This window comes from Triturus cristatus, chromosome 10 (assembly GCF_964204655.1).
Source record: "Triturus cristatus chromosome 10, aTriCri1.1, whole genome shotgun sequence".
NCBI lineage: Eukaryota > Metazoa > Chordata > Amphibia > Caudata > Salamandridae > Triturus > Triturus cristatus.
This window is the reverse complement of record NC_140593.1, coordinates 67,399,928-67,419,561: the sequence shown is the minus strand read 5'-3', so window position 1 is coordinate 67,419,561 and position 19,634 is coordinate 67,399,928. Positions and strand designations below refer to the sequence as shown.

Here is a 19,634-nt window from a genome sequence, read left to right as displayed (position 1 = left end):
TTCGTAATGCCTCAGTGGGACTTGAACCTTGTTCTCACTTTTCTGATGTGCGCTCCCTTTGAGCCCCTTCTTAACTGTCCCATCCGTCTTTTGACTTTGAAAACTGCTTTCTTGGTTGCCATCACCTCCGCTAGGCTGGTGAGTGAGCTCCAGGCTTTGTCATCCAAGCCTCCCTTCCTTTCAGTTCATCCGGACAAAGTTGTCCTCCGGACACATCCTTCTTTCCTGCCTAAAGTCGTGACTCCCTTTCACATCGGGCAATCTGTCACGCTGCCCACCTTCTTTCCGCCTCCGCATCCTTCAAAAGATGAAGAGAGGCTCCACCGTCTGGACCCAAAATGTGCGCTATCCTTTTATTTGGACCGCACAAGACAGTTCCGGGTGGACGACCAACTTTTTGTTGGATACGTAGGGGCTAAGAAGGGTAAAGCGGTACACAAGCGGACCATCTCTCGGTGGGTCGTGTTGTGTATTAAGACCTGCTATTCTTTGGTGAAAAAGATTCCTCCTGTTGGGCTACGGGCCCATTCTACTCGGGCCACAGCGGCCACGACTGCAAGACATCTGCCAGGCGGCGACGTGGGCTTCGCTGCACACGTTTGCGAGACATTACTGCCTGGACAGCCAAGTCCGGAGGGATGGCCACTTTGGCCGTTCTGTTCTCCAGGACTCTCTGGTGTGATCTTGGTTCGCAGTCCCACCACCGGGGTTGGTATTGCTGGGGTATCTATTCTAAGGTGAGGAATCTAACTAACGTGTTTCTTTCAGATGAACAAGTTACTTACCTTCGGTAACGATGTATCTGTAAGAAACATTAGTTAATTAGATTCCTCACCGACCCACCCAGCCTCCCCGTTCTGCGAACCGACATCTAGGGTTAAGGTTCTCCCTTTCAGGGCCCTAGATTTTTTGGCACCAGTGTCGGTCTCTTGCATGGCTCAGCGTCCCTGGCGTGGAAAGCTATGTACAAGAACTGACGTCAGCGCGGGAGGGCGGCGTCTAAGTACTCCGACGTCATTCCGGTGCACGACGCCAACGACGGACGCGGAGCCGCAGACGACGCCTAGCGACACGCAAGGGGTATTGCTACAAAAATCTTTCCGGATCCAGCCTGACGCCTGGGGATATTCTAAGGTGAGGAATCTAACTAACTAATGTTTCTTAGCGATACATCCCTGTTCTCCAGTGCTACTTGCCCTCTTGTGTTTTTATATATATATATTGGCAAATAGTCTTTGCGTGTAATTACATTGTTTAGCCTCCTATTGGGAACTGCATTGGTATGAGAAAAAATGATGTGTGTGTGTGTGTGTATATATATATATATATATATAGAGAGAGAGAGAGAGAGAGAGAGAGAGAGAGCGCGAGAGAGCGCGAGAGCTGTGTATATATATGATTTCCATATATATTTTTATATTATTTCCGGTGTCCCCGCACATGGGCGGGAATATTCAGTGCTTATGACTTTGAGGATACCCCTGGAAGAGAACTAGGATTACAGGTAAGTAACTTGTCCTTACTGTTTCATTTGCAGTAGAGAGAAGAGGGTCGTGGGTTATGGCAAGCATGGGATGCAAGTGGCCCAGGCGTTCTATTCCTCTGATATCTTGTTGCCGACGGAGTGGGTCTGTTTGTTTCCAAAAGGTTGTTTCAGTTCCTTGGCAGCTGACCGCAAGAGACTCCACTGCTGTATACTCTTGAGTTCTTTGAGGGTCCATAACAATGATAGCATTCGAAGACCCTACACCTCCCCCATGCCTTATGAGAAGAGAACTCAACAGATAGTTGGGCCCCCTTTCCTTCTAGACGGCTGAGGGTGCGGGTGAATTTCACTCCTCAAGTCAAAGCGATGTGAGCAAATGATTTAGTTCTGTGCACATTACGCTCATTGTTATCCACTAACCTCTGTTTGACCCAACACCTCTTGATGCATTGCCCACCCATATTATCTTTTACATGTTGAAAGTAACTCCATCTCAGCGCATTATTCTGCTGGGGAATACACTGCCCGATGTTGCTCTCTTGCACGCCGTGCACTCACCGAAAGGCTAAACCACTGTCACACACACACACTCAGGCACAAATGTTTACACACTGGCATCAACAGGCATGTATTTCCAAACGCATATAATCACAGTCAGGCTTCCAGCAATCTCGCTGTCTTACGCACACACAGTCATGTGAATAATTCGATCCCGATTCCCCCAACTCGCATGGAAACACTTAAAACATAATCACTCATGCATTCACAACATACTCGCTGATCTTCAACCACATACACTTCCACACAGCCAATGACCAGCTCGCACTACTATGTTATCTGAAAAAAAAAAAAAACACTGACACACTAATAGATTCCACATAGGCGAATCCTCTTGGATTTACCAATGCTTGTTTTTTCCAGCTATTGTCTCTTTGAGAGACAGTGCTGGGAATATGCTTTGTGGACATGCTGTGCTGAAAAGTAAATCCGATTAAGCACAAAAATGTATTAAGTCGCTTGACTGTACTGTGCAAAAAAAAGTGTCTGGTTTGTGACCTGATCCTTCATGCATCTGACCAGTAGTTCAAACAGGTCTGAAGTTGATTTCCTCGTTCAGGAAAGGTCATTTTTAGTAAAACACACTTGTTAAGCTGTCTCTACTGAACCCAATTCCAATCCCTTCACTGAGATTTTGACTCCTCTAACCCTCAAGAATGTGTGCCTGTTCTACCCCATATTGAAGCTCTCAATGCCACCGTCTACGGAACCTAGGAAAAGATGCATTCAGCACTGGCCGTTTTCCCAAAGATGCTTAGAAGCTGAATGTAATTCCTTCAGATCTGATTTTGTTGCCCAGACAGCTGATGTTTAAACATAACCATCTAAATTCAAACCTAAAAACATTCCATCCGTATCCACCTGATGGGGAATCAAATATACTCAATACCAAAGGCCACTCTGTTGATTGCTGTAGACAGCTTAACCTTGAAAAAGTGTGGAGCCTTGTATCTCATGATTTGGTATTTTAATGGTGTATGGGAAATGGCGGCTTTGGCTTCTTTTTTGGGAACGTGGTGTGCCCCATATTGAAAAGTGGAATGGGAACAACAAAAGAAAGACCATGGATACTGTTTTGGACATCATGCGTGTAGTGATGAAGAAGATGGTCTCAAGTATTGAACTGCAGCGCCATGTATGGATGTAAATCCTGGATTTTCCTGAGATGTCCAGGTGGACTGAAAATCATGACTTCCAAATGTTAGCAGTTTTTTTGACGAGGAAGAGGGAAATTGGTTTATTTAATTTTCCCTTTTGATTGTATGTCGAATCCCCATGACCCACCCACCCAGCCCCACCGCTTCTGGACTGAGCGTTCTCTTTAGATATAAAAGTATGTATGTATGCACGTGGTATTTGTATCACATAAACCCAACCCAAAAGCAGCATAGCCCTGTACATGATTAGTGGCAAAGACACTGTAAATTAATCAATTGAGTGGTATGGGTGACTGGTTTTGAGAGAAGAAGTTGATTATATCATAATAATAGTGTCCTTTAAAGACGTGTGTCTTCAGCTCTTTCACAAATTGGAACAGGATGGGACAGCACTAAAATAAAATCAAAGATAGTTGGTGCATAAATGGAAAAGGCCTAATGCCTTTTTACTTATGCCTTTTTACTTTTCCTTTTTGCTCGTCTTTGCCTTCGTCCTGGATTTGGATCTTGTTAGTAATAATGAAGACAAGGAGGTGGTGTTCTCGTCAGCCACGTGGGAGTCTGGTGCGGGTGTAGCGGGCCACAGGACTGCCGTGATGACTTTTTAAATGATACAAATGGTTTTAAGATAATGCAGGTTGACAAGAGGAGCCTGTGGAGTTCGATCAGGGTAGGGCTTTATGTCCTGTTTATTCAGGTGCTTGACGAGGAGTGCTGCAGTCTGACATCAATGGGGGACCAATGTGGAGCTTGAGAGGCCATGGAACAAGTTCAAGAGGGTCCCTGTTACGGTTCCACAAAGCTGCACAGCCATGTAATGGATTAAATCCAATGAATCAAATTTATTTAATTTTTCTTTGCTTTAACGTTTTACTCCTTTCACTTTCACCATACTTTTCACCTTGGTTCAATATATTTTATTCAATGTATTACTTTCCGTATTCCAAAGAGCACTCAGAAGCATGGGGTTTATTCCATGTCATGATTTATTGTCAATAATCCAATGCATTTCGGTAGAAACCCTCCCTTCGTCAGGGACATCTAAAAGTATAAACAAATACATATTTTTAAACGCTTTATGCCAGTATTAACTACCAATATACTATAACCTCACAAATTGCATTTATCAATCATTCACATGCCACTAATCATTAACATTTGCTGCACTTTTATATTGGATGCATTAAAAAGCCGTTCGATATTCACTTTTGTTTAATAGCTGTTTTGGTGCACCCTTAATTCCCCCCTAACTACCTTAAACAGAAATCCCAAATTATCACAGTTCTATTACGGTCACATTTTTAAATCTGAACTTACCATGACATGTAGACAAATCATATTACATAAAAATGCATTCCCATTCGGCCACCTCTATGTAAAATGATAACCAGTTTTTCATTTTCCTAATGTGCCGTAGCACACATCTTCATTGTTCCAACAAGCTGGTTCGAAACTCTCTCACCCTTATATTAGTATATGCTCCCGCCCTCCACAATGAGCAACAGGGTGATACCCTATGCGAACCTCAATCTCTTTAACGCTCTCAATTTGGAGTTCCTCATTCTACCAGAATGCAATTCTTTTTATACTCCTCCCCCCAGTTTGTTTTACATAATGACTTGCAGCCCTTAGCCTTAAATAAAAACATGCAATTACGACTTCATAACTTTGTCAAATTACCCCGTGATGTCTGGCATAAACTCATCTGAATAAAACTTAAACTTCCACTATGATGCCTGTGAGATATTAATAAATACTTTTCCGGCATGGCACGTAATTCATCCCATACTTCCAGTGACCTTTGCATTGCTGCTATTATTTCAACTTCCTTTTCTTCAATGTTTTTCACTGTGGTTGCTATCTCATGAGAGACGAAAAAGTTCATTCTATGAGTTCACAGAAAATGAGATGCACTTGGAACAAGGCCTGTCACTGTCCTGATGGAGCATTATGAGGTCTTGAACCGAAGTTCTGAAATCAATCACCTACCTGGAGGAGTTTTACTTCATTTTTTAGTTGTGTTGGTACAGAATATCTTGGTATATTTGAGAATGTGTTCCTTTAGGGTGAAGATGGTGTCCTGGGTGAATCCATGTGACTTGGAATGGGTTGAAAGTTGGTTTCAATCTGTTATGGTACATATTGTTAAGCCAGGTTTGGACTCAACTTTGCTTAGAAAATAGTAAGAATTCTGTTTGGGCGACGCTTACCTTTATTAACGTACTGGGCATCTAGATCTGTATGAGGTGCAGGTACTGTTTGATGTGATGGATGTTGGCTGTTGTCTTTGAGTATTGTTGAATTTTAATGATATGTGTATGTACAAGGGTCTTCATTTAAAAGTTTGAGTTCATGGTGACAAGTTCCTTACTGGACTCTACAGCTGACAGAGGTTTTTAGGGACTTTGAAGTGCACATGTGAATGAAGTGGTGTGGGTTTGATAGATGTGAGGAGAACCAGTGGATGTTGCCAATGAATCACATGAGTTGTGAGGTTGTGTATGAGGATGTGATGATGGATGGTGTTAAAGGTGGTTAGATGACCTAGCAAGAGGTACAGTGTCTTTATTTTTATTCAATAATCTGTTGTCTACGATCTATAATTTGCAGTCTCCATGCTTCAGCATGGTCTATCCAAGAGACATTTGAAAAATCTGACAGACTTCTATCCACAGATTCCTTACATTTTAATTTCCCAGGCATCAAACTGGATTCTGACGTTTTTTTTGTGAGCAGTACCCCCTGTGTGCCAGTAGGTGCGCTATTCTGCTATGTGCATGTCGTCCACGCTGGAAGTGATGTTTGTGACACCTGTATAGGATCACTGACGCCATTTCTTTTCTTTCTGCACCAGCCAGAGCTGATTCTGAGAAGAACTAACCCTTAGTCACTGTTTGACTGGGGTTTTTTAAACGTTTTGTTGAGTACTTTTGAGGTGTGTTTTCCTGGTGTGCAAGTATGCCATCTAGGAAAGAAGGATTCAACCCCTGCGGAGCCTATCATCAGTAGAAGTCGGTGACAGACACACATCATGTCTGCCTGTGGTGTCTGGAGCATGACGACAACCTGAAGTGGTGCTCCGTTTACCTCACCATGAATCTGAAGGTCTTGCGGGAGCGATCCCTCAAGTTCATGGCAGCCGGCGTATGCCTCCATGTCATTTGAGGTCTCGGGTACGAGCAAGTTCCTGAGAGCACTCACGGAGTCTGAGGTCGTTGTCTCACTCCAAGTTCTCTGGACATTCAGGTAAGTTGAGGCAGAAGAATAAGAAGCACTAAAAGAAGTCTTCGATTACTCCTTGTCTGGCGGCTGACGAGCTGAGGGAACGTTGACATTCGAGGCCAGGCTCTGTGGTAAAGTCTGCGCCTGAGCCGTCTCTGCCTCCCCGATTTTCTGGCAGCTGGAGCGATCCCCGCCCAACTAAAGGTATTTCATGGGGCCATGTGTCTCTCTGGCCGGCCCGAACTCGCTGGCACGCTTTCGGGCTCAGCAGGTTCGAGGGCACCCCTTTTTGATTTCGTGCCAGCGGCTCCGGTTCTTTCTTTAGTCTACCCCTATGTACCTATTTCTGGATCCGGACTGGTGCCAGTCGTACCAACTCTACCTTCCCCATCGATGGTCCAGATGACTATGCTACCTGCAGCACTATTCCCATTCTGATCCCCAACTCCAATACGGAGCTGGAAGTTCGTCGCCTGACATTGAAGACAGCGTCGACTGGAGCCTTGCCTCCTAGATCGGAGCCTAAGCCCGATTCCCTTGGGTTCGGACTCGGGGAACAATTGGAGGGGTTGCTGGACCCTGGAGAATACCAGCCATATAAGGAAGACCATAACATGGACTGGTGTGAGGAATTGGGTGAAGGCAGTGGACTGGATGCCTCTCCAGATACTAGAATGCTTTCTTCCCCTTCCATGGCTACGGAGGAGAGAGCCTCATACGCAATGGTGGTGTGGAGGGCAGCTGCGATCTTTGACCTTCAGTTACCCTCTGTTGCAGTCAAGACTAACATCTTGACAGAGGTGCTGCAACCAGGAGTCTCCACATCCAAACCGCTACTCCTGTTCAAAGACGCCATCACTGAGCATTGAAGTCTGTGAACACCGCATCCCTTTTGAGCCATTATTTCCACAGCAGTGTGACAGAGTTGTACAGGTGCTGCCATCAGTCCTGGTGGAGGCCCGGACTGTATTTTGTCGGTTTCCCAATGGAAGGGTAAAGTTCACTAAGTGCTGTGGATTTAACATGTCTGACTTACTGGGCAGAGCAGTTTTATTGACAGTGGCCCTGAGGCGCCATGCATAGTTGAGGATGACTGGTTTTTCAGGGAATGTCCAAGCATCCCTTACGGACATGCCCTTCGATGGTACCCGTCTCTTCGGAGACAAGGTAGATTTGGCGCTGCAGCGCTTCAAGGTCAGTCGGGCTACTACCAAGTCCTTGGGCCTTTCTATGGCCCTACACCACCTGTGATCTCCCTTTTCGCTCCTTTCATGGCTACAGAAAGGGCTTCCAACCACGCCAATTTCCTCCAAGCCACCGAACTCTGCATGCTCCCCAGTCTGAGTGACCGTGGGCGTGGTACCCACTGACCTCGCTTTTTGGATAGCGAGCGGTCTCCACCACCCCAGGAAGCTGCAGCTTACAACCCTCCTAATCTGCCCCTTTTCCACCATCGGCATCCAGTTGGCAGCAGGATTCGTCATCACCTGCCCGACTGACAGTCCATTACATTGGACAGGTCGGTTTTGCAAATCGTCCGAAGGGGCTACTTTCTCCCCTTTGTGACAGCCCCTCCCTCCATGCCCGTAGTACGGAGAAGCTGCAGGCATGACGTGAAGAGAGAAGGGAGAACGCCTTTTCAAATCTGATACATTGTTGCAGGAGTGAATTGCCAAATTTTGAAGGAACCAACGCGTCTCCCAAAGCAGCTGTAGTGCATTAAAATAGAGCTGAAGGAAAGGCTTTCATAACTAACACGTTCAGCACGCTGTGGTACACTCCGCTTTTAATGGAACCAAGTGCGCACCAATGCGAAGTCACTGTGACATCTTATTGAAAAATGAGGATACGTCGATAGGCGCTGTTGGCCAGTAATACGAGAAAATTGATGCAACTTCGACCCATTGTGGTTTTATTGACAACAGCACCACAAGTGCTTGTCTTATTTCCAAAGAAGTGTTCGCCCAAGTCCCATTCCTGAGGAGAACCCTGAATTTGAATTGGGTTCTGAAACGCGTCGACCCGACCCAGCTAGCAGTATCTACCACTAAATCTACAGTACAATTGTATACACAAACCGGACAATTGGTCTGGTGTAATGATAGTGGTGCTTAGCTGTACATGTCAGGCTGTCTTGGTCAAAAACAAAAGATAATTTGTACCGCCATGTTTCTTTTGTTTAAATAAGGACTGGTCTGTTATGTATTGTTCTGTTATGTCATTATTGTCTTTTTTCTTAAAATTGTAAAAAATGTTGTAGTGTTGATTTGTCATAATAATTTTGTATGTATGTATTGTCCTTCTCGAAGTCATGAGTTTATTTTTTGTGATGGTTCTTAAAATAATGAATTAAGAAAAAAATGAAATTAAAACACCAAAACTGCTTTAGACTTCAAAGTGGTTTATTTAAAATGTGTTGATTACAAACATACGTCCAATCATCCTTTATGTACTAGATATTCCAGCGCCCTAGTTTGGATGTCAATATAGGCCCAACCCCTCTAGGTTAAACACCATCTCACAAAGGGCTGACTGAATATCATCTGTCGATTCTCCGCGAGGAAGTTATGGCTCCCTTGACCAAGGGAGCCATAGAGAGGGTTTTGGTGCCAGCTGTAGGCTGTGATTGCTATTCTCGCTACATTCTGGTTCCAAAAAAGGACAAATGCCTTCGTCCTATCGGGTCCACTTTCTGAAGGAGAAATTCAGATTGCTCAGGTCTAGTCTGCCTTGGACCCCGGAGACTGGATGGTAGTGTTGGACTTGCAGGACACCTACTTCCACATCCCTCTCCTGCCTACTATTTGCGGTTTACAATATGCCACAAGCATTTTCAGTTCACCATGCTCCCTTTTGGCCTTACCAGTACCCCTCGGGTGTTCACCAAGGTGGTGGCAGTGGTTGCAGCTCATCTGCGGGGATCACTCTTCCCCTAGCTCGACAACTGACTATCTGATAAAGACTTCTAGCTGCAGATTCCTGAACGTAGAATTATCCCCAGGCGTGAGACTGGCCCCGGAAAACTTTCTTGCCCAGCATCTCTGTGCGCCGTGGGCCTGTACCACGCGACTCCGCCCCGACGTCCTCCAGCCAGGTCACATAAGCCCCACCCCGGCTCGCTGACGTCAGTTTTCTTCTTTTCCGCGTGCAACGCGGACCTGGATCATGTTCCTGGCCTGTTTCCGGCCTTCTTTTTCCACTTTAAGCACTTTTCTTGGAAACAGTGTACGAATTCCTTTGGGCTTCAAGACATGCTTGTCTTGCGCGCGCCAGATGTCGGCGACAGATCCTCACTCCATCTGCATGTGGTGTTTGTGGGAGCACCACGACTCCACGGATTGTGAGGCGTGTCAGCAAATGAAGCCGAAGTCCCTGCGAGACCGCCGGATGAAGCTTCTTTCGGCCTTGCATGTCCAGGTCGGCGGCGGCGCCGCGTCCCTTCCCCGCGGACGGCTTCAAGAACCTCCGTCTCCGACATCGTCCTTCTCCCAGGCCGCAAGGGCATCGCTCACCTGTTGGTAAGTGTCGCAGTTTGTCCCCAAGGCCCGGTCCCCGGCCTGTTGGGGGCGTGTGTTCTTTGCGGGTGGTGCGGCCCCGCACGTCGCCATCCTATCCGCTGTTTCCCGGCACAGGGGCGACCAGAGCCCAGATGGAGGCCTATGCGGCGGCCTTGCAGGCATCTTTGGCTCTTCCTTCTCCTCCTTCTCTTCCTGGGACGTCTGCGGATCCCTTGCCGCATGCGGGGACATCTGCGGCGTCGCCAGAGGCTCCAGCCCCGACAGGTTCGGACCCAGGTTCGGAGGATGTGGTGCCGTCGGGGTGCGGCCCTTCGGGGTTCCCTCCTTCGGACCCGGGTGCCTCTGCCTCGCCGCAAATCCCCTCGGTCCTCTGGGCAGGCGGCGGCCTTGTGTGAGGCCGAGGTGCCGCCACTCAGGTGCCGGCAGCCGCTGGCCCTGGCGGTGGTGCCGCAGGGGCCGGCTAGGGGTCGGGGCGTGTCCCCAGGCCCCCCTCATCCCTGCACGCAGGCGGCTGCTTCGTCGGTCGAGTCGACGCCTTTTCGGTGCCATACCTTAGCCGCCCCGGCTCCGACCCAGCTCAGGTCTCCTGCGCCGCGCATTGTGGCAGAGGTCGTTCCGGCATCCCCTTCAGCGCCGGTCGACGTTGACCTGACGCCGGTCGCAGACTCTACGGCGCCGAACCGGCTTTGGGTCGGTGAGTCTTCTTCGGACGCCCTCTCTTCTCCAGAGGTTCGGCGGTTGTTGGTTTCATCTTCTCTGGAGACGGACCGCCGCGTCGTGGAGTTTTCCCCGGCGTCTTCCAAGGACGGCTCATTGCTGTTGCCGCGCCCGCAGTCTTCGCCGGAAAGGCCTCAGGTTCCCCATTCCTCGGTCCCCCTTCCTCCTTTCCGGTCTTGGCCTTTCCTTCCTCCGGTTGGCCTGGGAGATGGCTGCCTTAGCTTGCAGCCGTCACCCACAGAGTGAACTGCTTTCCCCGCCGCAGGGCCCTACGGAGGCCGGTGCTGCCTTCGCTCGGGCTGCTTCCACGGCGGCGGGGATCTTGCGCATGGGCGATCCAGCTACCCATTTCCCCACGAATCATCTTCTGGAGGTCCTCCATCAGGGTTATGGGGGTCGGGGACTGCTTCTTACCTTTGAGGCTTCGCTCCACACGTCTCTTTTGGGGGCTTGGGAGTGGCTCACCACAGGGGACCCGGTGCCCTAGCCACTTGTGCACCGCCACCGTCCTGCGCCACATGACCCGGTCTGTCTTTCCCTTCACCTCTCTACCAGGGGTCCTCTTTTACAGACTGCCTTTCCCTCCCTACCATCGGTGTTGTCTGCCCTGTCAGGGGAGGCCCACTGGTTAGATTCCTGGGGGCGCAATATCTTCGCCTCCACCAGTGCGGTTTTGCGGGCCCTTAACACTCTTTGTGTTTTGGCAAGGGCTACTTCTTGCTTGTGGGACTCTGCGGAGTCCCTTGTGTCTGCCGCTTCTCAGGAGGGTGCCTGTGTTGATCTCCGGCACCATGTGTTGGATGGCCGGGAGCTGGCGGCCTTTATTCTTCGCTCGGCTCTGGACGTTTCGGACGTACTTGGTCGTACCATGGCTTTTATTCTGTGGCCCTTCGTTGACATGCCTGGCTACGGGATAGTGTGTTCCTGGAGAAAGTGAGGGAACGGTTGGTGGACCTTCCTTTTGATGGTACTCTTTTGTGCCACGCCCCTGCGGACTCTGCCAATCCGAGGTTTCTTGCGGGACTTCCTCCTCCTCCTACTCCTCCTCCTCAGTGACCTGTCAGTCGGTCTGTGTTTTGGGAGGTGTTCTTCTGTTGTTTTCCTGGGGCCTTGTAGCGCGTCGTCCCGGTTGTGTGTTGTGTGGTTCATGTGCCTTCAGGTCCTTTTGTTAGGACTTTGGTGCTGTTGGCTGTTGGTCCGGCCCTGTTTTGACTTGTGGTTTGGCTGTTGAGCCGTGTAGGCCCTGAGATTAGGCCTTCTGTGTATTCTTTATTGGCTGATTAGCAAGCCATCTGCGGTTTTCTCCGCAGGTCTTTCTGTTTGTCCTCTGCTGCCGAAACTTTTTCCTAAGAGGGTTCCCATGTTCTTGAGACGTAACATGCCCTATGTGGGGAAATGGTAGCTATTACATAGCTCTATCGTGCTGGGGGAGTGTGGTCGCCCTTCGGGCGTCTGCTCTCCGTGGCGTCCCGGTATATCGCAGGTGCGATCTTTCTTGCTGACTGTTTTGGAGTGGCTTGCGTTTCTCCCCGGTCCGTCCTTCTCCTGGGTCGCTGTGTCGCTAGCCTATTCTGGTCTACTGTCTGCGGCATCGCGTGGTAGCGGTTTTGCCCTTCTGTCCGACTTGGTCCTCGTGTCTGGTGTTCCGGGGGGGGGGGGGGGGCGGCTTCCCTGGCTTTTGTGTTCTGGTGGACGGCTTGGCCCGTCCTCCGTCTGTCTCTCTCTCTTTCTGCCTGGTTCCACTTCATTCGTGGGTCAGCGTGTGCCAGCCCCTCCCTTGGGGCGTGTCCTGGCCTCTGCCTTCGGCTGGCGTTAGCTTGTCCTTCGATAACTATGTATCTGGTAGAGATGATTCTAGCCGCAGATTCCTTCAGGACCCGCCCTTCCTCCCCGTTCTGCAAGGACCCTCTGCTTGGGTTTCTGCAGTCGCCTCCCTCTGGGTGGCTTGTCTCTGTGGGTGTCCTCTTAGTTTTCTTTCGGTCAGTCATCCCTCCGGATGGTTTTTCTCTGGCGTGTGAGCCTTCTTTTGCTCTTTCCCTCTGCTGTTAGAGTTTCTGCTCCCCACCTGGTCCTCTTCGTTGGGGGTTCTTTAACCTGTCCTTTGCCCTACTCCTTTCGGGGGTTAAGGCCCTCCTTGGCACTGTCGTCTGGGGTTGGTTTACCTATCCTATGTCCTCCTACTCCTTTCAGGAGGTGTGGCCATCCTTGGCAGTGTAGTTTAGGGGTGAATTGCTGTTGCTCCCCTGTTCTGGGCTTGTGGCCCTTTCCCTTGTGGTGGTGGCTGCAGTCCCTCCCTCTTTCAGTCACGGTGCTTTCAAATGCTTGTGCCTCTAGGGTGGCTCTCGCCTTGGCTTGCGAGGTGGTTCAACGGAGTGATGCTTGCGCTTTTCTAGCTCTGGCTTTGCTGCTCTGACCTTCTGGTACTTTACAGCCACCTGGTGCTCTCGCCTTGCGCAATTGTTCCTCAGAGTGGTGCTCTGCTCTTTTCCTGCTCTGGCCTGCTGTTGTCGCCTTCTGGTGCCTTGGTGCCACCTGGTGATGTTTTCTCACCTTTTGTTTTCTTCTATTTTGTTTCTCTGGTTTTTTCGCACACTGTTCCCATGCTCTCCTCAGTTTTGTTGTGATGGTTCCGCGTTGTAACGCGAAAAAGTTCTCCGAAGCAAACTGACGTCAGCGTGCCGGGTGGGGCTTATGTGACCTCTGACGCTACGCCCGTGGAGGACGTCGGGGCGGAGTCGCATGGTACTGCCCCCCGGCGCGCAGAGATGCTAGGCAAGAAAGTTTTCCGGGTCCAGTCTCCCGCCTGGGGATAATTCTACGTTAAGGAATCTGCGGCTAGAACCGTCTCTACCAGATACATCGTTACCGAAGGTAAGTAAATTGTACGTTAAAAGCGTGCTCACCCCAGGCTGCAGTCTCCCACCTCCAGACTACCGCAAATCTCCTGCCCTCGCTGCGGTTCACTATCAACATGCCAAATTCACACCTGACCCCCTCTTAGACGGTTTCATCGGAGCAGTTCTGGGCACAGTGCAGTTTCGGGCCTCCCCTCCAGAACGGCAAGTCCAGGATATTCAGGCTATAATTCCGAGGATTCAGCCTCTATCCGGGATTTGGGTGAGACTGACTTTGTGGGCCTTTTGGCCTACTGCATCCTTCTTGTGACACATGCCCGATGGCATATGCGGGTTCTGCAGTGGGATCTTGAAGTTTCATTGGGTGCAGCATCAGGGGAATCTCTCTGACATGGTCCAGATCTCAGAGGGAACTGCGAAAGATCTGCAGTGGTGGTTAACGAACCGCCATTTGGTCAGAAAAAGACCCCTCTCCCTTCCCCAGCCAGATCTCACAGTAGTGACAGATGCCACACACCTGGGATAGGGTTCCTATCAGGGAGAGGTGGAGATCAGAGGACTCTCATCTCCGGCAAAATCCGGACTCCACATCAACCTGCTGGAGCTCGGTGCAATCCCACTGTCATTAAAATCCTTTCTACCCTCCATCAATGGAAGGTTGGTGCCAGTGTTCACGGATAATACCACCGCCTTGTGGTACTGCAACAGACAGTGTGGGGTGGGGTCTTGGACCCTTTGTCAAGAGGCCCTGCGCCTCTGGACATGACTGGAACAGCAGGGCATATCCCTGGCATTGCAACACTTGGCGGGCTTTCTGAATGCCAGATTAGACGAACTCAGCCGCCAATGTCTTGTTTCGCTTCAGTCAAGAACGTGCAATGTCGCCAGTTTTGCATGTTGGAATTCCCAAAGCGGCTTTCACTTGGAGATGCTTTTCATCTCAAGTGGAGCTCAGGTCTACTGCATGCCTTTCCGCCCCTACCACTCCTGCCCAGAGTTCTCAAGAAGATCTAGAATGACCAGGCCCAAGTCATCCATGTGACTCCGGACTGGGCATGGAGAGTTTGGTAACCAGAGCTACTAAGCATGGACAGCGATCCTCTAATCAGGTTGCCCCTTCGGGAGGATCTTCTGTCTCAGCAGCAGTGGAGGGTGTAGGAGAGTAGGGTCTGCTTTCTATGTTCACCCCCACTTTTTGCTTTTGCTTTACTGGTTTACGACTTAGATGTGGCTGTGGGCCTGCTAATCAGACCCACAGCCCTGCTGTTCTCTCTCTAAATTACTACTATGTACTTTAGGTGCATAACCCATTTGGATAGGATCACCTTATTGGCCCCTGTACAGTGTACCCTAGGTACCCAGGGCATAGGTGTACCCTAGGCCTACCAGGGGCTGCAGCATGTATTGTGCCACCCCTGGCCTGGCCTTCCATTTTGACACAACTGGCTGATCACTCAGCTGGGGCAAGGTCGTGTAATCACCCCTTGCTTAGGTGTAGTATTCCTATACCTAACTTACATATAGACACATGTGTACCTATCAGTCACTCCTATGGCAGGCCTTGACAATCCTGGAGGCAGAGTGCTTGGTAACATGTGAGATGGTGCTCTAGCATGAGCTGAGCCTGTCTGCAGCTTTCGGAACCATGTCCTTATAGCTGTTCTATGATATAGCCTACCATATACTCTTAAAGTGCCTTATAATCTTAGACGGTTATGGTAACTATGGTTTGGCTTTATCAAAGCATGTCGTGTAAGGTGTCTAACACTCGGGAATAATACCCCCATGCCATTTCTGGACATGAGAATATTATTCCCCCCTTCCAGAGGGAAAGACATGTTAAAATCATACTTCAACTGTTAGCCTCTGACCAAAGCCTCAGCATCACAAAATGGATGCTGCTGCCACGACACAAGTCTGACCTCCTGCTGCTGGGAGGGATCCCAGCCAGGGAGGCCTGGACAATAGGTTTCCTGCTTGGGGAGGTGCTAGCACCTCCCCAGACAGCCTTTAGTGTATTGGGGCAGGGTGGGCTGAAAGGAATGAGACATGCCTGGGGCACACAAGGTGTTCCTTGCATAGTCCAGTTCAAACCGGCGCTGGGGCACTCCAGCCCCAGCTCTGGCGCGAAACTGGACAAAGGGAAGTGGGTGTAACCACCCCCTCCCAGGTCCCACCCATAAGGCGTGACCTAGCAGGTATCCCAGCCCCCCAGATTAGTATAAGAGTGGGAGTTGGGCCTCAAGACTTTAGATTATCCTGAACCTGCAAAACTGAACAGAAACTCTGGACCTTCGACATTCGACGAAAGAAGAAGACTGAAGAATCTCCCTTGTAGCCAAGGAGTGGCTACCCTGTGCAAACAGGCACCATCAAGTGACTACCCTTTGCTTTGTGAAACGTTCGACGAGGAACCGACTGCAGAGCCCGACCAGAGCCTTGATTTCCAGACTTCTCCGACCCTCATCCACATCTGCAGCAGAGCTGAGATCCGTGGAGGCGACGAGCGACGTGGGACCGGCTACCTGGGAAAAGTGGCTAGTAACTTACAGCGCAGCTTCTGAGGTACCCTCGAAGTTGTGCACCGGGGATTGAGAAGCCCCAACCCCAAGCACCATCTGCACCGAAGACCAGCCCCCCACACTCCACGAGTCCTGCGTGGGGCCCTTCAGCATTTTCCTGCTTGCCGCGTCTGTCCGGTTGCTTGCCCGCTGGCTAGTGGCCTTTGTGACGACGCTCCCTAAAATCTTCTGCGCTGGTTTGGCTCCTCCAGACTGGCTCCCGCTTCTCTGCAAAGAAGAAGCACCCCAGACCTTCCTGGTCTGCACCAGAAGCAAGTCCCTTGTTCTTCGTGGGTTCCGCTTGCCAAGGCTTGGTGAGTCCTAGTCCAACTTCGACGCCGCCGACAGCAAGAGCCTTCGTGGGACAGCTCGCCTCCTGGTCCTGGTCGTCCTCGACGCTTCCTGGTCCTCCTGGCTCCAGCGACAAGCTTCACCTTCCCCTGCAACTCTTCACGACATCGCCTGGTTCCTTCCTGGTTCCACGTGGTCACTGGCTAGTGACCTTGACTCTGTCCCCTCTGCTTGCAGGTTTCTTCTCTTCTTGATCCCAGGCTTGGGATCCACCGGACACTCTCCCCTGACTGCCTGTCAGCATCTTTCTTCAGGCATCCATAGGAGTCGACGACGAAAACGACGCATCTTCACCCCTATGCACCCGCAGCCTGTGGGCTAGGTAACTTGGGTACTCCGGTGCTCATCAGGATAGTGACTATCCTAGTGTCTAGTTTTCAAGTCTCAACTTCCTAGCTACTCCGGAAGTGTCCTAAATCTATCTATTTCTAAACTGTAACATTGCTATTGACTTTTACGCATTACGCGTGAGTGTTTCCACTCGGCACACGAATCCCGTGGGCCTCCCACTCCCTAACTAACGCTAGTGTAGTGTTGCCCCAGCGATTCCCTAGGCCTAGGCCTATTCTATTTCCGTGACAGTGGTTCTTATACCACTTATTTAGTATATGGTTTGCGTGGCCCCTAGGGCCTAACTGTATTACTTACCTGTGTGACTTACTGTATGCATTAATAAGACTGTGTTGTACTTACCTCTAAACTCATAAAGAGTGCTGAGGGTTTGCTTAGAATAAATACACTTTATTTTATATATATATCTGTTGTGGTGTCCTTTCATTTGGTATTCAAGGGATTATATATGGTATCACAGCTGGCTTCACATGCCATTCAGAGTTTAGCCTAAGACTGCTCTTGTCCATGCTACCACTAGGATAGCTGGTCTATAAGGTTGACTTTACAACCAATCACCATAAGGGTATTTGGACTGATATAAGGTGTACACTATAACTAGTGACATCATACATCAGGCCAACTTCTCACATTGGTGGCAGCGGTGGGATCTGAGCTTGCTGTTGTAATACCATTGTAATCTTGAGATACTAAATTGAAAGATCACACAGATATTGTCTAGGTACATATAACATAGATTATTATACTTAAGTCCTACTGGACTTTGTAGTTGTAGGTTGAAGGGAATAACACACCCTGACTACAACTACTAGAAAGGTTTAGTAGATACAACTAGTGTAGGTAGGTGCACACACCACACCCTCACTAGATCATGCCTCTGGGAGGAGATCAAGTAGATGCTCTCTCAGGAGGGGCAGGTCTGCAGAAGACCCCCTCTAGGTATGATACCTTAACATTCCAGGAGATGAGACAATTGTGTACCTCCAGAGGAATAAAACAGGGTGCAAACCCTACCCTCCTTCAGTTAAGACAACTCCTAGAGGAGTATGATGCTCAGAGGGCATCACAGGAAGGTGCCCTAGGCGCAGAGGAGGGTCTACCCACCACAGAGGAGTCAGATGGGCCTTCAGATGGGGAGGTAGACAGCCAGAGCCAAGTAAGGAGACTTAGCCAGGCTAACTTAAGTTTACATGGGAGTTTGCATGGGGTCCCCCCATACAGACCCACAAGTAGACATTCACAGAGAAGCAGGAGGGACAGATCCCCTTCAAGGGAATCCATCCACTCCCATGTCTCTAACACCTCTAATGCTTCCTCTCACAGGGGAATGACTTCACCTGAGAGAAAGGAGCATGCAGCCAGAATGAGGGAGGCTAATCTGAGGATTCAGAGGGAAGAACTTGCCCTTGCCAAAGAGAAGCTTGCTCTGGCTAGAGAACAAAAGTTAAGTGGGTTAGAACCCACTGGTGGCAGCAACATTCCTAGAGATAGAGACAGGCACTATGATAATAGAAACCTGAGCAAGATTGTCCCTCCCTACAAGTGTGGGGATGACATCCACAAATGGATAACTGCTTTGGAGAGAGCTTGCAAAGTACAGCAGGTACCCCAAAGTCAGTGGGCAGCTATCTTGTGGCTCTCCTTCTCTGAGAAAGGAAGAGACAAGCTCCTCACAGTTAGTGATGAGGATGCAGATAATTACACTGTCCTGAAGAGTGCTCTGATTGATGGGTTTGGCCTAACCACTGAACAATACAGGTTGTTGTTCAGGGATACCCAGAAGACACAGACTCAGGACTGGACTGACTTTGTAGATTGTGCCACTAAGGCTCTGGAAGGCTGGCTATTGGGAAGTAAGGTTAAGGACTATACAGGATTGTATAATTTGATCATGAGAGAACAAATACTTAACAACTGTCAAAACCAGCTATTGCATCAACACCTGATTGATTCTGATCTGACTTCTCCCCAAGAATTGGGAAAGAAGGCAGATAGATGGGTCAGGACTAGAGTTAAGCAGAAAAACCAGAACCAGGGTGGTGATCAGAAAAAGGCAGACCAGAAGGGTAATGAGCAGAAACAAAAAGACCAGAAGTCTTCACCAGGCCCCCAAAAGGCTCAGGGGGAGGGTGGTTCCAAAAAGGATAAGAAGAAAGAAGGCCAAAAGAAACCATGGTGCAACTATTGTAAGTCTACCTCACATTGGTTTAGTGAGTGCACCAAAAAGGATAAGCCCCCAGCCACCATTGCCCCTAAGGCAACTGTACCCCCTAGTTCAGCTGTAAGTGGTGGTTCCCAGCAAAAGGGTGTAGTAGGGTTAACCCTGGGAACTGAGGAGGATTCTGGCCTAGTCAGAGTGCCTACTCAGGCTGTCCTGATCTGTGATGGGGACTTAGCTTTGTCCTCTACTATAGGCCCCAGTAACCTGGGCAAGTACAGACAGACACCTTTTATCAACCAAAGAATGGCTCAGGCCTACAGGGACACTGGGGCTAGTGTCACAATGGTGACACCTGCTTTTGTGGACCCTGGACAGATCATACTAGGTGAGAATTACCTAGTGACCAACGCTAGCAATGCCACTACCTCCCATAGTGTGGCTATTGTTAACTTCTCCTGGGGAGGGGTAACTGGCCTCAAGAAAGTTGTTGTTAGTTCAGACCTTCCTGTAGAGTGTTTACTGGGCAATGATCTTGAAACTTCAGTTTGGTCTGAAGTGGAGTATAGGACCCATGCAGAAATGCTGGGGATAGATGCACATGTCCTTGCTGTGACCAGGTCACAGGCCAAAAAGTGCAACACTGAACAAGTGCTGGATCCTGAAACTATGGACCAGTCACAATCCAAGAGAAAGAGCA

General features: G+C 49.5%; 1 protein-coding gene across 2 annotated transcripts in view; it reads left to right on the top strand.

Annotated features, from left to right (window-relative positions):
* Positions 1-19,634, top strand: part of DAZL (deleted in azoospermia like) — an 812,806-nt gene that overhangs the window by 555,611 nt on the left and 237,561 nt on the right. The gene's annotated exons all lie outside the window — the stretch shown is intronic.